The following is a 22,370-nucleotide window of genomic DNA, read 5'->3' as shown; positions in this document are numbered from 1 at the left end:
TAAAATTTTCTTGCAGCACATGCAACCTAGCTAAAAGAAGCGATTGCTTAATTATCTTTTTTCATTATTAAATTAATCAAGATTAGCTAAAATGGTAATAGAAGTGATTGCATGTTATCCTCCACCCACATTTTGCTTTAATAATATATATTTGTACTTGCAGTCCAGACGGATCCAACTAACAACCAAAATAAACAGACCCAAAAGAATGCTCAACTAAGAAAACTACCCAAGAATATTCCTTTCAATTACTATGTAATAACAATAATATAATAAGAATAAATCGAAGCTCACATACTAGAAATGGCTATCATGCGAACCTTTTACCATTAATTCATATGATTGATTTGGTAAAACTAGTATGAAAACTAATTATATATGTAGACAAAAGTAAATAAGACAAATAGATGTATGATTAATGCAATGCAACGCAACTATGACGAATTCTGCTTTCTCTATTTTTATCTACTTTTCTAATAATAATAAATACATAAACTACTTTCTGAATTATTTTTAAAATAACCATTTTAAAAAAAAATTGAAAATAACAAATAATTAAAAAAAAAGTTACCAAAATAATCATTTTTAAAAGATGATGCACTAGATGAAATGGCGCATCCCCTAAACACGAAGAGGAGACGCCAATAGCAGTGGCACATGCATTGGGCTCCTCATGAGAAGACGTCAATGCTATTGGTGCATGCATTGACCCTCATGAGGAGGCGCGAATGCCCCTGACGCCTTAGTGTTGCTTGTGGTGTGGGCACCAATGCCTCTGGCGCATGCACCCAATATATTATTATTATTATTATTTTTTATTTTTTAATTTTGTTTATTTATTAAATAAAAAAGAATTATGTAACAAAAAGATTTATTCATGTGGTAATAATTGGTTACATTGGACTGACAATAAATTAATGACTGGCGTGATCATAACGTTCCTCTGTTCCACATCCAGGTGCATTTGTTTGTCTCCGAGGTCTCCCACGATTTTTTGAGGTGTTTGAGGTCTTTGCGTGCTGACCTGATCAAACGATGGCTGGTGGGAAGGTCCGGCGGAAGTTCCAGCGGTATTTGACATATGTGTTATCATTTGTTCCCAATATCCAGAGGGGCTCTGGCCAACGACGCTTTCGTAATGGAGTTCGGTGCCCATGCCATCATAGTTAGGTCGTTGGGGTTGGGTGGATTGGGGACGGTATAGTTTCCCAAATTGGACCATTGAATTGTTTTGGAAATGAATAAATGGTTCATAGGGCGTACTATAGTTAAACAATGGTTGAGTGTTATGGTGGATGATCATTGGTGGGGGGCTTACGATGAAGTGACCCATATGAATCATCTGGGTTTTTGTTTGGGTGGGTGGTATGAATGGATTGCGATGTTGGATGGTTGGTTGTTGGGTGGATGACATGAACTGGTTGCGAGGTTGGGTGTTTGGTTGTTGTGTGTATGTGGTAGGTTGTTGTTGTGAGGTTGGATGTTGAGTTTGGGTGGGTTGACATTGGTGTTGGGTGGGGAATTATTGTGGGGCGTACGATGATGAAGCAAGTTGACGTGGATCAATCAAATACCGCGGCCCAGATACAAATTGTTGAGTTGTTACCGACCTAAACCATGTCATATATTGTTGAGTCGGTCTTGCACCATGGATGATTGGTTCGTTTAAGATGTGTTATCGTCGATTCCTCCATTGACGACACATCTCTTTTGCAAAGTCTCTCTAGTCAGAATAATCCCATTGTGCATCAACCCTTTTTAGATGCCAATTCCCCAAACACGTGGGAGGTTCTGGAATTTGTTGTAGCATGCCGAACTGCAGTTTGACCCGGTCACTCTGGTGCATTTCCACCGTAGTGAATCGGATAATCAGTGTCTTCGCTGTCCAAACTGCAATATCGTCAGGGTTCACATCATGATCAAGACCCAAATATGACCTCCAGACAAACTGTAAAACAATACGAAACAATTAGATGAAATATAATTTGATAAGTATTTTTAAATTAAAATATAGTTGTGTAGGAGTAATGCATCGTCATGTCCAATGTGGTCCAATAGATTGTGATAGACTACAATAGCGTGTTTGGGACACCTATTGTAGTTCATCCCCCTTACTGACCACCTTAGATAAAAAAAATGAAAAATATTATTTTGTAATATAAAATATAATTAATTAAACGGTAAAGTGTTAGACTTACTTAGTTGCAAATGGGAACACGAGTGGGTTCTCGTTTATCGGGGCGAGCGACGACATTCTTGACCAACCCCAAGTTTGTAGAAAATACACACATGAAAAAAAGTACAAGTATTCTTTTTTGCAGTTTTACACATTGCACTATATAGATGGGCCAACACAACTGAACCCCAACTATATGTGTTTACCTTATTAATGTTGCGTAATAAAGGTAAATACATAATATTTACTGAATTACCTGTACTTTCTGGAAACAAAAAATTACCAAATAAAATCATAATATAACACCGAGCTTTAATTATTTTCTCGTACTCGGTTGAATCTTCGGACAATACTATACTGACATAATATTGTTTAAGGTATTTTAAATTTATACATTGCCCCATTGCTTGACTAGATGACTCTCCCTCAGTTTCGTCGTCTAACAAAGGGGCACCCAATAATTCATTGTAGATAGAGTTGTCTTGGTTAACTCTACCATTCATGACCTTTCCATCTATACGGAGACCCAACAACATGTACACGTCCTCAAGTGTGACGGTACACTCACCAATCGGAAGGTGAAATGTGTGGGTCTCGGGTCTCCACCGCTCCAACAAAGCAAGAATGAACTTGTAGTCCACCGAGTACGAAACAATGTTGAGGAGATTTCCAAATCCATATCCTCTAATATATGATTCTATTAAAGGATCATGAGTTACATATTCATGTACACGACATCTAAAACGCTTCGGATCCTAATAACAAATAAGTAAGAAATGCAATAAGAAGAAGAAATACACAATACAAACATAGATAACAAAGGTATACGACTTAAAAACGGAATAAGTAAAAAGAGAGGGATAACATACAAATGTCGAGATATTCTCGAGTGTTACTCTGTGTTCATCACTCATAGCTAACAGAGACATAATTTGATGTTGCAGAGCTTGAGTGTGGTAGAGAAATAATGTGGCAAAGAAAGATTATAGATAAGTAGTGTTGGAGATGATTTGATATTGTGATATGAAAGACTATTTATAGATGAATGAGATAGTAGGTTTGTAACCAACTAAGCATGGATTGGTTGCATGCAATGATAAGTAATGACAAGTAGACTAGGTAGAGTAGCCTTTATCTTAGGCGCATGCATGTGAAGAATCACATGCAAGGAAGAGGCGCCCTTCCTCTTGGCGCCTGCATGTGATTAATGCAAGGAAGAGGTGTCCTTCCTCTTGGCGCCTAGGTGTAAGGAAATGGAAGGGACGCCCTTCCTCTTGGCGCCTTGGTGTATTTGAACTGAAGGGACACCCTTCCTCTTGGCGCCCAAGTTACTTTATGACGCCTAGGGAATGGGCGCTTCTTAGGAATATTAGGGAACAAAGATTCTTTGCTTCAGAGATTCCCTAGGCGCATGTGTGTTCTTGTCATTCTTGTCACTGCATGTGGATTCTTTTCACTGCATGCATGGTCAAGTCTGTACAGACGAACCAAGTGATCAATGCGTTCAATGTTTACGCTATTTAGGCTGTGTAGATGAACAACTTAGCAATGCATTCAATTTCAGTAAAGAAAAGAAAGTTAGATTTTTGAAAAATGTCTTCCACACAACATTACATGATCAGTGCCCATATCGAAGGTGAAATATTTGATCATCAGTTATTCAATTTTTGTTTTCGAAACAAATAGGTAACTCGGTTTACAATAAATCGACGATCAAGTTTTTCACATCTGAAACAAAGAATAGAAAATAAATTGCAGTGCAGTAATTTGGGCCAAATCATCTATAAAAATCCGGTTTGGTTTGTAGAAAACCAGGTGAAGTTTTATCAGAAGAAGATTTGAGATGGTGACGATGTTCAACATATGTTTTTCAGTCACAAACAACCCGGTTACAACGATATAGAGTTGTATATATTACCACATCAACAACAAGTGTCTTAGTTCATTGATCAGTCACAAGTGTTTTGTGAGATTGATGACGAACAAGATGAGGTGAATGTTCCAGATGACGAAGAAGAAGAAGCCAAGATCATGGTTGATTCAATGGTGAACACTGATGATGAAGAGGAGTCAATACTAGCAAGTCATGTATACTATCCACCCCAACACATGACAAGGTTAAATTTAGGTTCCGATGAACCTTTATCAGATATATGGTACAATCCTTATGTGCAAATGCAAGGATCTTTGAAATAAGGAGACATATTTCACACAAAAGAGGAATGTGTAAAAGCCATTAAGAAATTACACATGCAACTATCAACTGATTTCAGAGTTGACAGAACTAACGCATTAAGGTATAAAATTTATTGTCCGAATGTGCACTGCCTTTTTAAGTTGTCAGCTTCGTACCGGAAGAGGAGCGAGTCTTGGAAGATTGGATCAATGGGTCCAGATCACACATGCATGCTGACAAACCCAATGCATGATCATCGTAAATTAAGCTCTCAGCTAATATGCGATGAAATATTATCTGTCATTGACGAAAATCCGGCGTTAAAGGTGAGTACAATAATCTCGCATATTAGGGCAGAGTACGAGTACACTCCATCATATAGGAAGACATGGATAGCTAGGACAAAGGCTGTTGAAAAAGTGTTTGGCAATTGGGAGGAGTCTTACAAACAACGTCCAAAATACCTGTTGGCTCTAAAACAATATGCTCCCGGGACTATTGTCAAGTTGGAAACATTGCCCGCGTATACACCAAACGGGACGTGTGCTGTTGGAAATGGAATATTTCACCGTCTCTTCTGGGTGTATCAACCATGCATCATAGGTTTTTCTTTCTGTAAATTAATTATACAAATTGATGGTACATGGTTGTACGGGAAATACAAAGGAACGTTACTGATGGCAGTGACACAAGATGGGATCAACAACATTTTTCCAGTCGCCTTTGTCCTAGTTGAAGGGGAGACTACTGAGGGATGAAGTTTTTTCCTAAGAAATCTCCGATTGCACGTTGTACCTCAGCCTAACTTATGTTTGATCTCCGATAGACACCCTTCAATCATCAGTGCATATAATAACATTGACAATGGCTGGCAAAATCCTCCTTCGACACATGTGTTATGTATTAGACATATTGCTCAGAATTTCATGCGGGAAATCAAATATAAGACGCTGCAGAAGTAGGTTGTCAATGCAGATTACACATTATCAGAACCTTCTTTCAAACACTACCACGAAGAAATAAGATTATCAAACAAAGATGCAGTACGGTGGATCGATAGTATTCCATTGGAGAAGTGGACTAGAGCATATGACAACGGTTAACGTTGGGGCCACATGACAACAAATCTTGTGGAATCAATGAACTCTGTTCTCAAAGGCATCCATAACCTACCTATAACCGCTTTGGTGCAGGCAACATATTTCAGGCTAGGGGCACTGTTTGAAACCAGGCGCTCAAAATAGAGTTCAGTGTTGCAATCTGGATAGTTGCTCTGTGATGCTTCAATGAAATTCATTAGACATGAAGCTGCCAAAGCAAACACACACGTGGTTACAGACTTTGACCGCACTAAAGGTTGGTATAGTGTTGTCGAGTCCATGGATCACAATGAGGGTATGCCGATGGGACAATACAGAGTCGAACTAGATAGAGGTTGGTGCGATTATGGAAAGTTCCAAGCCTTTCGTACCCTCTACTCCCATGTAATTGTGACATTCTCAAAGGTTTGAAGGGATCCATCCTACTTGCTATCTGAAGTTTACAAAGTCGCCAACCTTTCAAATGTTTATAAAATTAGTTTTTCGTAGTGGCAAAAGAGGATTATTGGCCAGAATATCAAGGGGACATCGTCTGGCACAACGAAGTTATGCGAAGAAAGAAAAAGGATCGCCCAAACAGCACCAGGATTCTAACCGAAATGGATACGGCGAACAAAATGATTAGACTACATAGTTTATGCCGTCATCCAGGTCACAATCGTAATAATTGTCCTAGTGTTGAAACGAGCACAACCAGATAAATTCACATGTACCTCTATTGCAATATATGAAAAACTTAATTTATTTCATATTAGACGTCTGTGACGAAAGTACCATTACATAAACAGTAACACAAATAATTATAACAACCAGAATACAAGAACCATGCAATTACAACCATCAAATTTTTTTTGAACATGTAATGCATCATCCTACGAGCGTCTTGGTCGGTCTTAATATCCACCCATTCGCGCACTTCTCCGTTTTGTTTGAACATGGACACAAGCCATTGTATTCTTCTAATCCTTTCACCCTCTCTAATTTCTCCCTCTAACCAATTAAACAACGTCCGATTATAGACGTCCAAACGTATCTGTGTTTCAAAGCCGAATCTGTACCGGAGCCGCAACGGCGAAAAATATTACATCAACATTTCGTTTTTGAATGTATGCAGACATTGTTAAAACATAGAAACTTGAAGGTGAGTGGGGTTGAACTAGAGAAAATATGGTATTAGGAGATGATTTTGTGTGAAAAATATTGCATCCAAGGCGTGTCATTTATACAGAATGGACATAAAATGCATGCGCTAAGAGGACTGACCCCCACATGACATGACATGCAGGCGCCAGAGGCATTGACGTCCACACGACAAGCAACACTAAGGCGCCAGGGGCATTGGCGCCTCCTCATGAGGGCCAATGCATGCGGCAATAACATTAGCGCCTCCTCATGAGGAGCCTAATGCATGCGCCAGTGTTGTTGGCGCCTCCTCTTCATGCTTAGGGGATGCACCATTTCATCTGGCACATCCTCTTTTAAAAGTGTGTTTTTTTTAATTATTTGTTATTTTCAAATTTTTAATTTAAAAAAATGGTTATTTAAAAAAAATCCTACTTTCTAGCTCTAATCTCCATGTATCTCTTCTCTTGACAAAATATTTAGCGGTGATATCCGTAATCCGTCACGGATGCACGAATAAAATAAAGAAATATTTAAATATCTATTGGTTAATGAATATGGATGCATTGCTCGCGGATATTTTTATATTGTAATAAATTATAAAAATTATTTAAAAATTATTAATTTATTATACTCTAAAAAAGTTAGTCTTTTTATATTTATATTTATATGTTTAAATTTTTTTTATAGAAAATATTTCATATTCCATACAAATTCTATTAGCCATTTCATATTTAAGCTCTTCAATATTTCATACATCACTTTAACAATTTCACCGTCCAACCAACCAATGTTATCCTTCCTCTATCGAAATAATGCCTCCCTTCATGCTCCTTTGTATCACTCTTCCATCATAACTCACAATCACAATATATTTTATTTGTTTGATTAAAAATGAAATGTATGCTCCTTTATATATACATGCGGATACCGTAAAATTTACAGATTATACGTTTAACGAATACCCGTACGAATATGAAACGGATCCAGATATCATATTCATCCAAATAAACACACGAATATTTATAGTATTTGTCCTGTGAATATTCATTTACATCTATAATGGTGACACTTGTAAATTGGACTATATATATATATATATATATATATATATATATATATAATATATATATATATATATATATATATATATATATATATATATATATATATATATATATATATATATATATATATATATATATATATATATATATATATATATATATTATATATATATATATATATATATATATATATATATATATATATATATTTGTATTTTATGCATCATTCTATAATTAACTATTCAATGGTGTGATATATGATTTTATGATCAAAGTTGTTCAATTATTAAAAAAACTTTTAACCGGTGACGATATAAACTGCTTATACACTTGATGCTTTAGTGCAGTTGTGACGATTTAACTTGTAATCCAAGAAACATTTTAATTTTATTTGGGAAAGTGATTGAACGAAGACTAAAAAAAAACTCAAGTTACTGAGAATTAATTTGGTTTCATGTCAGGAAGGTCGATTATGGAAGCGATATATCTACTACGACATGTGATAGAACAATATCTGATGAACCAACAAGACTTGCACTTAATTTCATTGACTTAGACAAGAGATATGATACATTGCCTAAAAAGATTTTATGGAAAACTCTATAAAAAGAAGAAGTTATGATTGCATATATTTAAGTTATCCAAAATATGTATGAAGGAGTACCGATTAGCGCGCAGATACAAAGTAGAGAGACAAAAGATTTCTCCATTATAATAGATTTGCATCAAAGTTCAACCTTAAGCACCTACTTTTTTATCTTAATTTTTGATGTACTCATAGAACACATCCAAGAGCTAGCACCGAGATGTATACTTTTTGCAGATGATATAATCCTATTTGGAGAGTCGAAGAAGGATTTAAATGAGAGGTTGGAGACGGGCTTTAGAAACACATGATTTTCGCCGAAGCAGAAGTAAGACAAAGTATATGGAATGCAAGTCAATAAAAAAAGCTTTTCTAATTTAGAGGTGAAAGTTGGAGATCATATCATCCCTCATGTCACGCAGTTTAAATATCTTAGGTCTATAATACAAAAAGTATATGGGATGTAAACCATGAAATTTTAGTTAGGTGACTGAATGAAGGAGGTCTTCAAAGATTTTATATGATGCAAAGGTACCACTAAAGTTGAAGGGAAAATATTATCGGATTGCAGTAAGACCTGCGATGTTGTATGAGACAGAATATTGGGCGTTTAAGAATCAATACGAGAATAAAGTAAGTGTAGTAAAAATGAAGATGTTGCCTTGGATGTGTGGTAAGACTATAAATGATAGGATTAGAAATGAATATATTAGAGAGAGTGTTGGGGTAGCACATATAGTAGAAAAAATGGTGGAAAATAGACTTAGGTGATTTGAGCATGTAGAGAGAAGACTCGTAGATTATATGGTAAAGAGAGTAGATTGGATGAAGAGAAGTTAAACAACTAGAGGAAAAGGAAGACCTAGAAATACTATAAGAAAAGTCATTAAGAAAGATCTCGGGATGAATGATTTGAATAGAAACATGGTTATAGATAGAACATTATGACAAAAGTTAATCCATGTAAACGATCACACTTAGTAAGATAAGGCTTGGTTGTTGTTGTAGGTAGTAAGACCTAAGTATCTCCCTTATATGGTAAAAATCCCCCACACACCCCCTTAAAAAAAATAAAAAACTTGCACATCGTTTATTGGATTATTTTTTATAAATTTAAATTATATTAAAAAGATAAAAAAAAAATGTTTGTGAAACTAGAACTAAAACTAGAAAAAAATGGAAAATAATTCAAATATCTGCTAAAAAGATACAAGGAAACTTAAAAATTGCACCGTTAGGTGTCTTCAAAACATGAAAATATGAATATACTAGGTCTACGAGTCATGTGTTGGTAAAAAAAAAATGCATGCTACAAACGGCTTACTCGTCAATAAATTTATGTAAAAAAATAAAACTTATCAAAGGCTTAGCCTTCGCTAAATTTACCGAGGCTTGATCATAGATAATTTAAGACCAAAACTTTGATATTTTTGATAGTTAGTAATGGGTAATATCGTGGGTTTCTTTTGTCATTGGTGGAGTTTACCTAGGAGTGATTTACCGAAGGCTATGTAATCGTCTGTAAGTCCTCAGAATTTTATCTTTACCCACGACTTTTTGTTGTTATAAAGGGTTTTTGGCCCTGGATATTGACAAAATTTCTTGTAGCGATACCACTTCCCATTTATTATATTAAATGTGTGATTTAGTATAATTTCCAACATCACGAGAACCTACATGGTCACACACATAAGAAAATATTGATGAGAGATAGAATGAATGAGTGAAATATGAAACATTGTAAGGTACAATGTACATAAAAGAATTATAAAACACTGTAAGGTACATTGCCCTTAAGTGGAATACTAAATACAATAAGGTACAACACACTTAAGTGAAATACAATACACTATAAGGTACGATGCACTTAAGTGGTCTCTTTCACCTTGCAGGCCACACAAGTGGTTTTATTAATAGAAGCCTTGTGCATATGCTTTTTCTTTTGATGAAACTCGGTTTTGAACCCTAGTCACATTCTCTCTCTCTCTCTCTCTCTCTCTCTCTCTCAAGGTCTTCATTCATAGATCTATGATTGACAGAGAAGAGGTGAAAAAAGAGGTTTTTTGAGGCAGAATATGTTTGTCCTTTATATTCATACCAAATTGGAACACTTTTACAAAATCCCGTTCTATTGAGTGGGGTTGAGAGGGGGAAATGAGCAGGTGATCAAGCACCCTCTTCATAAAAGCGGTCAGGGGCAACCTTACCCATAATTTCTAGAAAACACAATCAACAAAAGGAATACAACACCCCTCAAACTCACCACACATCCTCTTGTTGGTAGGGATAAGAGAAATCAACCAATCAGAAGAAGACCCTATCTTAACATTGGCGCATTCGATGCCATAATCTCAAATATAAGAGGAGAATATTCCCCGAATTCAATATCTACCCAGCTATATTGAGCTACATCAGCCGACTCCAACAAACTCTTAGGTTGAACCATGTTTGTTTCTGCATCATAAAAAGGGTCATTTTGGTTAACATCAACAGAAAAATCATGAGAAGAAGCAAAAATCCTAGGACGAGTATGAATTAAGCATTTCTTGAGGGACTGAATGGAGAAACCAGACTTAACTTCCGCCTCCCTAGATTAAGTTATACCTAAATCAAAATAGGTTTTTGGAAAAAGAGGTTGTGCGTGTAGTGGACCCATACCAAGTGTCTAAAGAGTCAAACCCATACCTAATGTCACATCTCAAAAAATACGATCCTCCACGAAGTGTATCACACACAAATAGAAAATGATTTGAATAGAGTCGCCACCGAACTTTATTTATTCTAAAGAAGGAAAGCGAAAATATCAATAAAACCCTTAGAAGAAAAAGATGATGGTTGTCACAACCATATTCAGGTTCGGGAGTCGATTACGCAAGGGGAAGGTATTAGCATCCTTCACGTTCATTGTATACATCATGAACCTTTCAGTAAAACTTGCGATTGAATGTTAACTTATCTTAATTATTTTCTTAGAATGATAAAATATGTAAAATGAAAAGAAATGGGGCCGCAAAAATGTTTTTGTTAGGGTGCTTGACAAAATTGTGAGTGTTACTCCTACGTATCCTTGGGTACAATGAGGAGCTCAAAGCTTCTTAGTTCAGGGGGAAGACAAAATATGTTTTTGGGTTTTTTGTTAAAGTGCTTGACGAGACGTTGAATCTCGTTTCTACGAATCTTCAGGTGTGACCGAGAACTCAAAACTACTTAGTTCTTGGTAGCAAATGAATGTTGATTGATCGATTTTAGTGAAGAAATGTTTAGGTCACATTCTAACGATTAAACGTTGGCATCTATGCTTACGGTATATGCTTAAGCACTAGTTTATATATGTGTTAGAAAGGACTAAGTAATGTTTGTTTGTGAAAAGGTTTTGATCACGTGGGGAGAGTAAAAGATAAGTTTGATTGGTTAAATATGATTTATTGAACAAATTAAAGGTAGAGAAAAACAATAAAGGGGGGTTTGAATTATTTTCATTGAAAAATAAAAACTTTTGCAACCAACACACACGAAAGATAAAGCAATCAATACAAAAGTTTATCCTGGTTCGCTTGAAATTCAAAGCTACTTCAATCCACCCGACCAAGGTGATTTCACCTTCAACAAGGACTTAATCCAATAATCTAGAAAGATTACAGCAAAAGCGTCTAAGATAACAAAGCTCTCTTAGCTCTCTCAAGTCTACAGACTTCACAAGTCACTTGAGGAAATATTCAACAACTATTTGAGAATTACAAGAAGGTGTTTAATGCTTCTAGGTAAGCAATTTTAACATAATAAGAACAATAAAAATTCACACTAAGAGAAATAACTCGTGTGAACATATTTGAACAAGAATTAAAAAATAAATAATGACTTTTCAGTATTCTTGTATTATTTCTTCGTCCTTGGTATGATGATGATTTTGACTTTATATAGTGCTTCGAATATGAGACCGTTGGCTGAAGCATTAATGTAATATCTTGTCAATGATGGAACTTAATTGACATTAAGTTCGTTGTCCTTTCCATAGCAATTCTGGAGAGTATTTATTCTTTTCCAAATAAATATTCATACCAGTTATGGAATACTTCGTTCCTAAGTCTTGTGGTTGATCTGTTGGCTTGAATCAAAGTGCACAGAATCTAGATCTTCTTGTTCAGCATGTATTCTTCAGATAGTTCTTTAAAAATGATTTTCTTCAAAAGTTCTTGATATGTCTTTTGTAGGACCTTCTTCATATGTACGAATCAGCAGAGTAACTATGTGTCAAATCCTTCAGATTCAGAGTTATGAGTTTTTCAACAATCAGACGCTGTGAGCACCGTTGTCTTTAGAGTCAGAGCGACTGCTTCATTTGACTCTAAGTCAGTTGTACTAGACTTGCGTGATGTCAAATGTTGTCTATCTGATCCATTTTCTGTTAGAGTCCTGCATACTTAGATAACTTTGTTAGGGTACCAATTTGTTTCATCCTTTGTTATCATTAAAACTTTAGAGATGAATTGTAGACCCAAAATCTTGTTCTAACAATCTTCCCCTTTTTAATGATGACAAGAAAATTCAGACTGTTGATGAAACAATGATACTTCATAAAAATTTAAAGGATTTATCTCAGAGCAAGATATATGATGACTCCCCCTGAGATAAGCAATCTCCCCCTAAATCTGATGCTTAAGAAGGTTTAGAAGTTCTTGCCAAATCTCCTTAAGTTGTATAGCTTGTTTCTCATATGTTTTACTCAGATACTTCCTACATAACTTTAGACTTCATAATAATAGTTATTAAATGTGCGTAGTGCATTATGAGGCTTAAATATTATTTCATTAGAGGTTGTTTAGTTAATTCTCCCCCTTTTTGTCAGATTCAAAAAGACATAGCAAGGCAAGTAAAGCAAGATATATTTCATTGATAAGGGAAAAGTACAGACAAGAGAAAGAAAAAGACTTAAACACACATAGAAGTTAAACACTTAGAGAAAGATATCAAAACAATTCTAATTGTGCCTAAGGGTTTAGAGGAGGCGACATCCTCTACAGTAGCTGCGTCAGCAGAATCTGAATGTTGGAGTTGACAGAGTCCTATTGATTCAGTCTGGCTCTCACAATATGTTGCTCTTTTTGTAGTTCCTCCAGAGTCTTCAATACTAGTGGAGAAAAATCAGAGTGAGATGACTCCCCCTGAGTCAGAGCAGTGTCCTTAGCCTTGGCAGCTTCTTCAGCGTCAGCCTTGGCTTTGGCTTCAGCTTCAGCAGCAGCAGCAGCCTCAGCGGCGACCTTTTCTGCAGCTTCTCTTCTTGCTTTCTCTTCTTCTTCTAAGTGAGCCTTTTCCTCAGCTTCCCTGCGACCTCTCTCTTCTGCCTCTCTAGCCAGACGGGCCTGTAACCTCTCTCCAGCTTCTCTAATAAATTCGTTTCTGACTTGTTCAGAGAGGCCTTTCAACTTGAAAGCCTCAGATGTCATCCATCTAATTACTCTATTCTAGTGATTCCTTACTGCATATGGATCATCACTAATTTTAGAGTTTTTAGACAGTGATCTGAGCTTTTCCACTGAAGACTCAGCAAATAAGGCGACTGCCTCTTCCAGAGTGGGGAAGGTGGGTTCAGGTTCAAAGGTGGGAGGGATAGGTTTTGGTGGTGTGGGGGTGGTTTCAGTGGGAGGGTCAGATGTTTGGGTGGCAGGGTTTTCAGAGGGAGTTTCGGTGTGATGTTCAGAAGGTGTTGTTGTTGGGTGTTCAGATGGGGAAGGGATTGAGGTTTCTAGCTCATATGGGTTTTGAGTCGAGAGGGCATGAGCTTGGAGTTGCCCAAGAGTAGGGGATTAAGGGTCAGATGGTTCAGGCTGGTCAGAGTCAGATGAGATGTTATAGTAAGGTGGAGATGAGGGTGGTGATATGGGTTCATTGAATAGTAGGGCCTCAGATATTGGTAGTGTTGTGGTGGTTAGATTAAAGTGTTGAAGGGGAGGTGAGGGTGGGTTAGAGATATGAGTTTCAGAAGGAGTTATGGTGGATGTTATGGGTTCAGAGTGTGTGTAGATTGGGGATGGTTGAGGTAAGGAAGAGGACAATTGCCTTAAATGAAAAGTAGGAGATTCAGAGGGTTGGGACTTACTTGGAGAGGAGGAGACCAGAGGCACAGGTGCTCTGGATAAATATGGTTCCCCTAGCTTCTGATTTTTCTTCTTTGACTTTCTTTCAAATGGCTCTCGCATCCTCTTCATGAAATTGGGTGGATTTCCAGGTAGCCAATCCACCGAGAAGTCATAGATGTCTACCCGTTAATTTTCTAGGTCCTGCAGATAGTAGGCGATGACCTCTGGGGGATCTATCTTAGAGAACATATAAAGACCAATGGGGGTCTTCCTCTGATCCTTCAGAGCTTCCCAGGAGGTGTCCAAAGTTGGCTTGACCAAAACTCTCTCAATGATGCCCATACTTTTTAGATTTCTTGAGTTTAGAGGCTTGCCGGTGTCTACCGTCACATCTTCCATCAGATTGTGGGATATCAGATGATCCACTAATTTGCTTTCTATCAGAACATCAGAGATGAGCCTTCCTAGAGGAATGTAGTTTCTGGGCTTCATGTGGTTTTTGGTGTCCCTGACGGAATCCCTCAGATACTTGAACAGTAGGGATGACAGATTCAGCTTGAGTCCTTTGTGGAGGTAGTATAGGATGCATTTCTTGTAAGTATTGATGTAATATGATGAATTTGATGTTGGGCGATGATGAATGGTACCCATAATGATCTTCAACCATACTCTCAGATTCTGGTGAAGTTCCTTGTTCTTGGAGGATTTGCCTTCAGCGCTCTGCTTGAAGATGGTGGGAATAATCTCATGGGACATATATCTTGCCCTAGGGTTGATGTTGTAGATTCTTCTTCCCCCAGTCTTCTCCATATTTAGAAGTTTTGTGATAGATTTCTCAGTAATAATCATCTTCACCCCCAAAACATGTGAGACGATGCAATGGTCATCGCAATCTACAAATCTCCAAAACTCCTTGACCAGAAATGTGTAGATTGGACCATAGAGTCTCTGAAAGTAGTTTTCCTAACCTTGCTTTCTTAATTCCTCCGCGAGATCATTACCATTTCGCTTCATGTTTTCAAAATCTACCAGAGATTCACACAGAACTTCCAGTTTGTCAAAAGGAGTTGCAAGATGAATGTGGGATGGTCGATCCAAAATGTATGGTTCCTTGTAGACTGGAGTTGATATTATAGCAGTTACACTGGTGGTTTATTGGGAAACATTTGTATGTTGTTTAGTTGATTCCATTTGTTGAGAGAAGTTATACACTTGTTATTGTTGTGCATCCATGAAGAAGATAAAGAACACGTGAAGAACACTGGAGAACTTTAAAGAACTTGTTGTTGTTGGTAACCAGGGTTTGTGTTGGATAATGAGTGAAAAGTGTGAGAGTGGGAGTTGTGACAAATATATATACACAAGGTTAACATGCAAAACATCATCATTTAATGGGAATAGTAAACAACAAACATTAATGAGCACGAAAATTGAGTTGAAACGCGAGGAGGAAATTAATTTCAGCTAATGATGGTTGTCTAATCCCAAAAATATGCACACTGCTCGAGGAGATCTCAATAGTCTGGGTCTTGAGTTTTGTGCTAGACAGTTGTCTAGAAGATCCAAGGTCAGACGCAAGAGAGGCCACATGTTGATATATCTGACTTCAAGAAAACCAAGAGGTTTTGATCCTGAAGATTTTTGATTCCGATTACTTCTAACTGGTAAAGGTATCAAAGTCAGACTCAAATGCCAGAAAGATTTTAAGTTGGAGCCTATTTTGACACTTCAGAGAAGGATCATAGATTTTAGACTCATTTTGGGCAATCTGCCATGTTTAAATGTTTCAGAATGAATGAGAATCTATCTTCAACTAGGGGTTTTGTGAATATATCAGCCCATTGGTAGTCTGTATCAATAAATTTTAACGTTATTACCCCTTTCTGAACATAGTCTCTGATAAAATGATGTTTAATTTCTATGTACTTTGCTATGGAGTGCAAGATAGGGTTCTTACTTAAACATATGGCAACAATATTGTCACAAAGGATAAGGATATTACTCTCATATATCTGAAGGTCCTCTAGTTGATTCTTCATCTAGAGCATCTGAGTAGTGCATAGTGAAGCTGGAATATATTCTACTTCTGTAGTAGAAAGTGCTATGGTTGATTGTCTTTTGCTAGCCCAAGATATAAGGTTACCTCCCAGAAATTGACAGTTTCCAGATGTACTCTTTCGTTCCAATCTATCTCCAGCGTAATCTGCATCACAATATCCAGAAAGCCTATACTCTGATGTTTTCTAGTACATTAGGCAAGGTTAGGTGTTCCTTTCAGATACCTTAGGATTCTCTTAACAGCTGTTAGATGAGATTCCCTTGGATCTGACTGGAATCTAGCACAAAGACAAATGTTGAAAAGAATATCTGGCCGTGTAGCAGTCAGATAGAGAAGAGAGCCTATCGTACCACGATAGAGCTTCTGACAAACCTTTTGACTTACCTCTTCTTTCTCCAGAGTGCAGGTAGGATGCATGAGAGTCTTTGCTGGTTTACTTTCTGACATTTCAAACTTCTTCAGAATGTCTTTTATGTATTTTCTTTGGTATATATATGTAGCTTCTAAAGCTTAGGTGATTTGAATTCCCAGAAAGAATTTTAGTTCTTGCATCAGACTCATTTCAAATTCTGCCTGCATCAACTCAGAAAATTCTCGACAAACAGAAGGGTTAGCAGAACCAAAGATTATATCATCAACATATATCAGACAGATCATGAGGACATTTATGATCTTTTTACAAAAGAGTGTAGAGTCAACTTTGCCTCTGATAAAATCATTTTCCAGAAGAAAAATGCTTAGTCTTTCATACCTAGCTTTAGGAGCTTGTTTTAGACCATACAGAGACTTTTTCAGTTTAAAAACATGTTTAGGACATTTTGAGTTTTCAAAACCCGGAGGTTGATGAACATACACTTCTTCAGAAATATATCCATTCAGAAATGCATTATTGACATCCATCTAATATACTTTGATGGAATAATTTACATTAAATGATACAAGTAAACGAATAAATTCTAACCTGGCGACTGAGGCAAAGGTTTCGTTATAGTCAATGCCTTCTTGTTGACTATAACCTTGTGCTACCAGTCGTGCTTTGTTTCTGTATACTTCTCCCTTTTCATTTAGTTTGTTTCTATACATCCATTTGGTTCCAATAACGTGGGTACCTTTTGGATATGGTACAAGATCCCGAACATCATTCTTTGCAAATTGATCAAGTTCTTATGTCATTGCTAGAATCTATTCTTTGTCTTGAAGTGCCTATTCATAGGATGTTGTCTCTATCATAGACACTAATCCCAGAGGGGTTTCCTCATATACTTTGAATGTAGATCTTGTTCTGATAGGTTCGTCCTTGTTTCCCAGGATCAACTCTTTAGAAACATTTAGTCTATTTTTTGATCTTTTCCGTGAGGTTGAGATTTCAATTGCTTCTGGTGTTCTCCTTCCAGCTTCCTCAAATTCTTTAGTCTTTTCGTCAGAACCTGCAAGAGTTATCTCCAGATCTGCAAGTTTTTCAACTAGCTTTGACTTTTCAGAGTCAAGCTTATCATTAAATCTGACATGTATTGATTCTTCCATAATTTTAGTTTCTGTATTGTATACTCTTGTAAGACCCCAATTTTTACCCTAAGATCCCTGATGCAATTTCATCATAAGCATTAGCATTGGGATCATACCTTGGCATCCTCCTTACCCCTATTTCATTGGGTTTGTTTTGGGAGAGATCACCAAACTCTATGTGATTGTATCATACTTGTATATTATCATTTTACTAACCAAAATACCAAAAATATATCTTTGTATTTGCCTAACTCTTTTGTAGGTAGGGCATGATCACCATTGATATATCAAGTTCATATCCAGGGTTTGAGACCCTCATGACAAAGAGCACAACCATGAATTGATATAAGAATGGTTATGAGCATCATATATGAGTTCCATTTATTCCTACATATCATATTGATCTAATTTTCTTCAAGAGTTTGGAGGTGATTTGCCTTAGAAACCCTAGTTTGACTGGGTGTCTTGAGTAACTTCTCCAACAAGCTATCTCACCAATTGATCAAATTTCTTAACAGATACTTAAAAATTCATCATATTATGCATATATGATCTATCATGAGCCAAGAAAGTCAAAATAATTGAAGGTTAGCAAGTTGGTTGATGGTGGTTGGCCAAATGAATTCATCTGATCAAAACTGGGTCTCCCAAAACCTTATCTCCTACAATTTTCACCATATGAAAAATGATTCCAAGAGAAAAGTTACTCTAGATGACATTCCAAATAACTTTCATGTTGAGACCTAGAGCTAGTTTTGCTTGGAAAATCATTTTCTATGTTGAAATATTATAGGTCATTTTGTCTAAACCCTAATTTGAAAGTCAACTTCCCAAGGCCATAACTTGCTCAATATTTATGAGATGAAAGATTTCCAAGTTTCACAATCAAATTAAAGATGTCTACTTCAACTTTAATGTTTGGAGTGAAAGTAAATTCAACTTTTATGAGCATGTGATATGAGGTTACATTATAGGTCATTTTTGACCTATACCATTGAACAAGTGATTTTTCCAAACTTCAAAAATGCATAACTCTATCATTATAAATCCAAATGACATGAAATTTATGACCATTTTGAAGGTCTTTGAAATAGATACAACTTTTATGAAGACACGTTTCTCATTTGAAGCTCAAATAAAAACTTAAGCAAGGTGGAATATTGAGATATATGGCTTGACACTTCGAAAAATTTTCAACTTGTTGAAATTTCCAAACTTACACCTCATGATTCACCATGTTCCAAGCTCCAAATGAAAAAGTGTTCAATACCAAACTTGTTCCCCTTGATCCAAGCTTTCCAAAGAACCCAAGTTTATGCATTTTGGACAAAGATTGTTAGGTCTGCGCATGGCTTTAACAGAGATGCATCATTGGAAAGAATCAATTGCATACACTTCAGTTCACAATGCCTTTCCATTCAAGCTTCATTCAGACCTCAATTGGAATCATTTTGGACCTTTTTGCATTACATCATGGGCCTGTACATGCCCATGCACTCGTGTCATCAACATTTCCAATTTTGGACAGATTTTTGAAGTGTGCAAATATCATTCCCTTTGGTTATAAATAGAAGGCTTCTGAGCTCATTTGAACAACACTTTGCGTGCCAACTTTTCCCCCCATTGAAACCCTCTTATTCTAAAGGAAAACCTAAGAAATTTCAATTTGAAATTTGAGTTTGAATCTCAATTGTTGGAGATTCAAGAACTCCAGGATCCAAAGCTTGCAAACTCTCTAATCACATCTTGCTAGCTTCTCAAGTGTGATCAGATCGTGTTTGGAGCAAGCAACATCAAGAACTGCATAACATTGAAGGTAATTTTCAAAAAACTTCATCTCTTTGATTCTCACTCAATTCTACTCAATTCTCTTGGATCTTTTGTTGTCTGAAGTCCTACCAATGTAGGCAAGAAGATAGAGTTGCTTAGAGGTCAAATCGAAGCAACTCAGTTGACACACCTCAAAATTCAACTCCTCATATGTTTCTATATATGTGAAGTTAGCTAAAATTGAGGTCAGATTCGTGCTCTACGCCATTTTTTCTTTCAGATCATGTCCTCCTTTTTTATTTTGGTGATGGTTGAGGGTGGACCAGTCCGGTGAGGTCCACCGGAGAAGAAGACCGGAGTTACAGCTTCGGCCGTGTGTTGGCACGTCTCCAACCATATGATCCTTTTCAAATGTTTTAATCTCACGCGTTGGTTTTGAATACCATCCCTGCAGAGCATTGACTAATGTCCATTGTGGAACGCACATTGAGGACCACTTGATATGCCACCTCAATTAATGAGGGAGATCAAGTGGTCCACGTTTTTTGTTATTTTATGATTTTCTTTTATTCCTTTTATTTTCATTAAGTCATATTAATTTTAATATTGATCCAAAAAATATAAGAGTTTCACCAAAAAATTTCAAAAAATTTCCTCTTTCATATTCTGAATTAAAATTATTTTTTGGATCATTATTAATATTTTTCATGATTTAATTGATTTTGTGATTATTTTTAATTGTTTAAAAAATACTTTTAAGTCTTTAAAAATTATGAAATTTTTTCTCCAAGGTCCTTTGACCTTGTTTGACCTATGATAAATCTCATGGCCATTTCTTTGGTGTTTTGATGAGGTTTTAGGAATTTGACAAACCATATTTAATTTAATTGCCTTATTTTAGTATTTTTTTAATTTGAATAAATGCCAATTAATTGTGTTGACTACTTGTGATGACTTGTTTGAGTTTGACTCTTGTTGTTGGGCCTTGGTCAAGGTTGATTTGACTTTGTCAAGTTAATATCATTGGATTTAGGGGATTGATGGAATGTACATTCCATCTCCCAAAATGAATGGATGATATTAATTTGGTAAAAATCCTCCTTTGACCAATTTGAGTTTTGATCCATTCCCCCCTCCCCCCTCTTCATGTCATTCCACTTCTTTATGCATTCATCTCATTTGGCCTATGATATCTCAAAGTCCTAAGGCTAGTTGATTGAAAAATCAACATAAGTATGGATGAGATTAGGCTACCTCTTTTGCATATTCTTTTTGTGTGTGGTATGTTTCATGAGCATAGTCCATTATATTATGTCTCTAACATGCATTAACACCAAAATCCTATTGCCCGACCTCAAATAGTTGTGACTTCTACATAAGTCCAATTACGATTGCTTAACATAACGCTAAATTTGTAACACAAAAGGCATAACATTCTAGTTAGTGAGATTGTAAGTCTCCCCTCTTTCATGGTATTGTGTGGAAAATTGGCCTTTTTTCCTTCCTTTGGAAGATGTCTTGGCTCAAGGATCCATGCTTGTGATAAGTGGGTTGAGTGTTCTCCAAAGAATGACTAAAAATGAAAAGCAAAAGCAAAACAATACTAACTTCTAACTCATTAACAACTAACTTTTAATTTCAAGCCATTTACTTTAATGTCATTTAATTTTAGTCTTTATTCATTTGCCATTATTCATACCATTCTAATTGTTTTATGTTAATGCAATTTTCACTTTGTCCACTTGGACCATATTGTGTGATATATTCCATTTTGTGTATACTTTGCTTATTTGTGTGGTATTTGACCATTAATGTACATAATAATAATAACAAAAATCCTTAAAAAAACTTTTGTGTGGACTGTTGGCCTGATCTTAGACAAATGGACTTAGAACTTAGGCAACATTCCTATTCTAAAGGACTTGGCCAATGCCAACTTTCTGTGAAACCCAATGCTTGCAATTTGAAACTTCATCTGATACATCATTCAAGATCCCTTTGAGTTCATCTGCAACATGATCATTGTGAAGTTGTTATTTTGAACCTGTGACTTGTGGAATTCATCTGTTGCATGGGCTAATTTGAAGAAGATCATGGAGTGGCTAAAGCTTGGATGCGGCTATCTTTATTTGATGCCCTTGCTCTTCAAGAATAATAATTGTGCATTTGTATGTTTTTTTCTCCTAAATGTCAAAGGGAATCTGGGTTTCTATTGACATTCTTGTCTATTGGATTTCTACCCATTGGTCAGATCTTTTCAACTCTTAACTTTTAATTTTGTTCATAGAATTAGCCTCTTCATCTCCTCCCCATTTCTTAAATTCCAAAACCTCTCCCTCCCATTAAAAATCTTCTTTGTTTGAACTTATTTTGTTCTAAACTTTGACCACTTTGTAAAAAGATTGAAACTTTGGCCTTATGCCATTGCATTTTCAAACTTCTTTTCTTAAATCAAATTTATAAATAACTTAACTATACTTGACTTACACTTTCAGAAAAGCCAAAAAGAACTACCTCATTCAAATCACTTTTAGGCCTTTGTGCCTTTCAAACTTAATTTTTGTTAAAAGCAATGCATCCACTTTTAAATTTGTATCACGAACTACGAGGTTTTGATCCCTCATTTTTATGTTGGTACGTAGGCACAAGTCCGAAGGTCTTGTCAAATACAAAAATATAATTAATGAGTTCTTTTCTCATCCCCCCATTCTATTTGTTTGAAAACATCATT

This window comes from Lathyrus oleraceus, chromosome 5 (genome assembly GCF_024323335.1).
Source record: "Lathyrus oleraceus cultivar Zhongwan6 chromosome 5, CAAS_Psat_ZW6_1.0, whole genome shotgun sequence".
NCBI lineage: Eukaryota > Viridiplantae > Streptophyta > Magnoliopsida > Fabales > Fabaceae > Lathyrus > Lathyrus oleraceus.
This window is presented reverse-complemented; position numbering follows the sequence as displayed.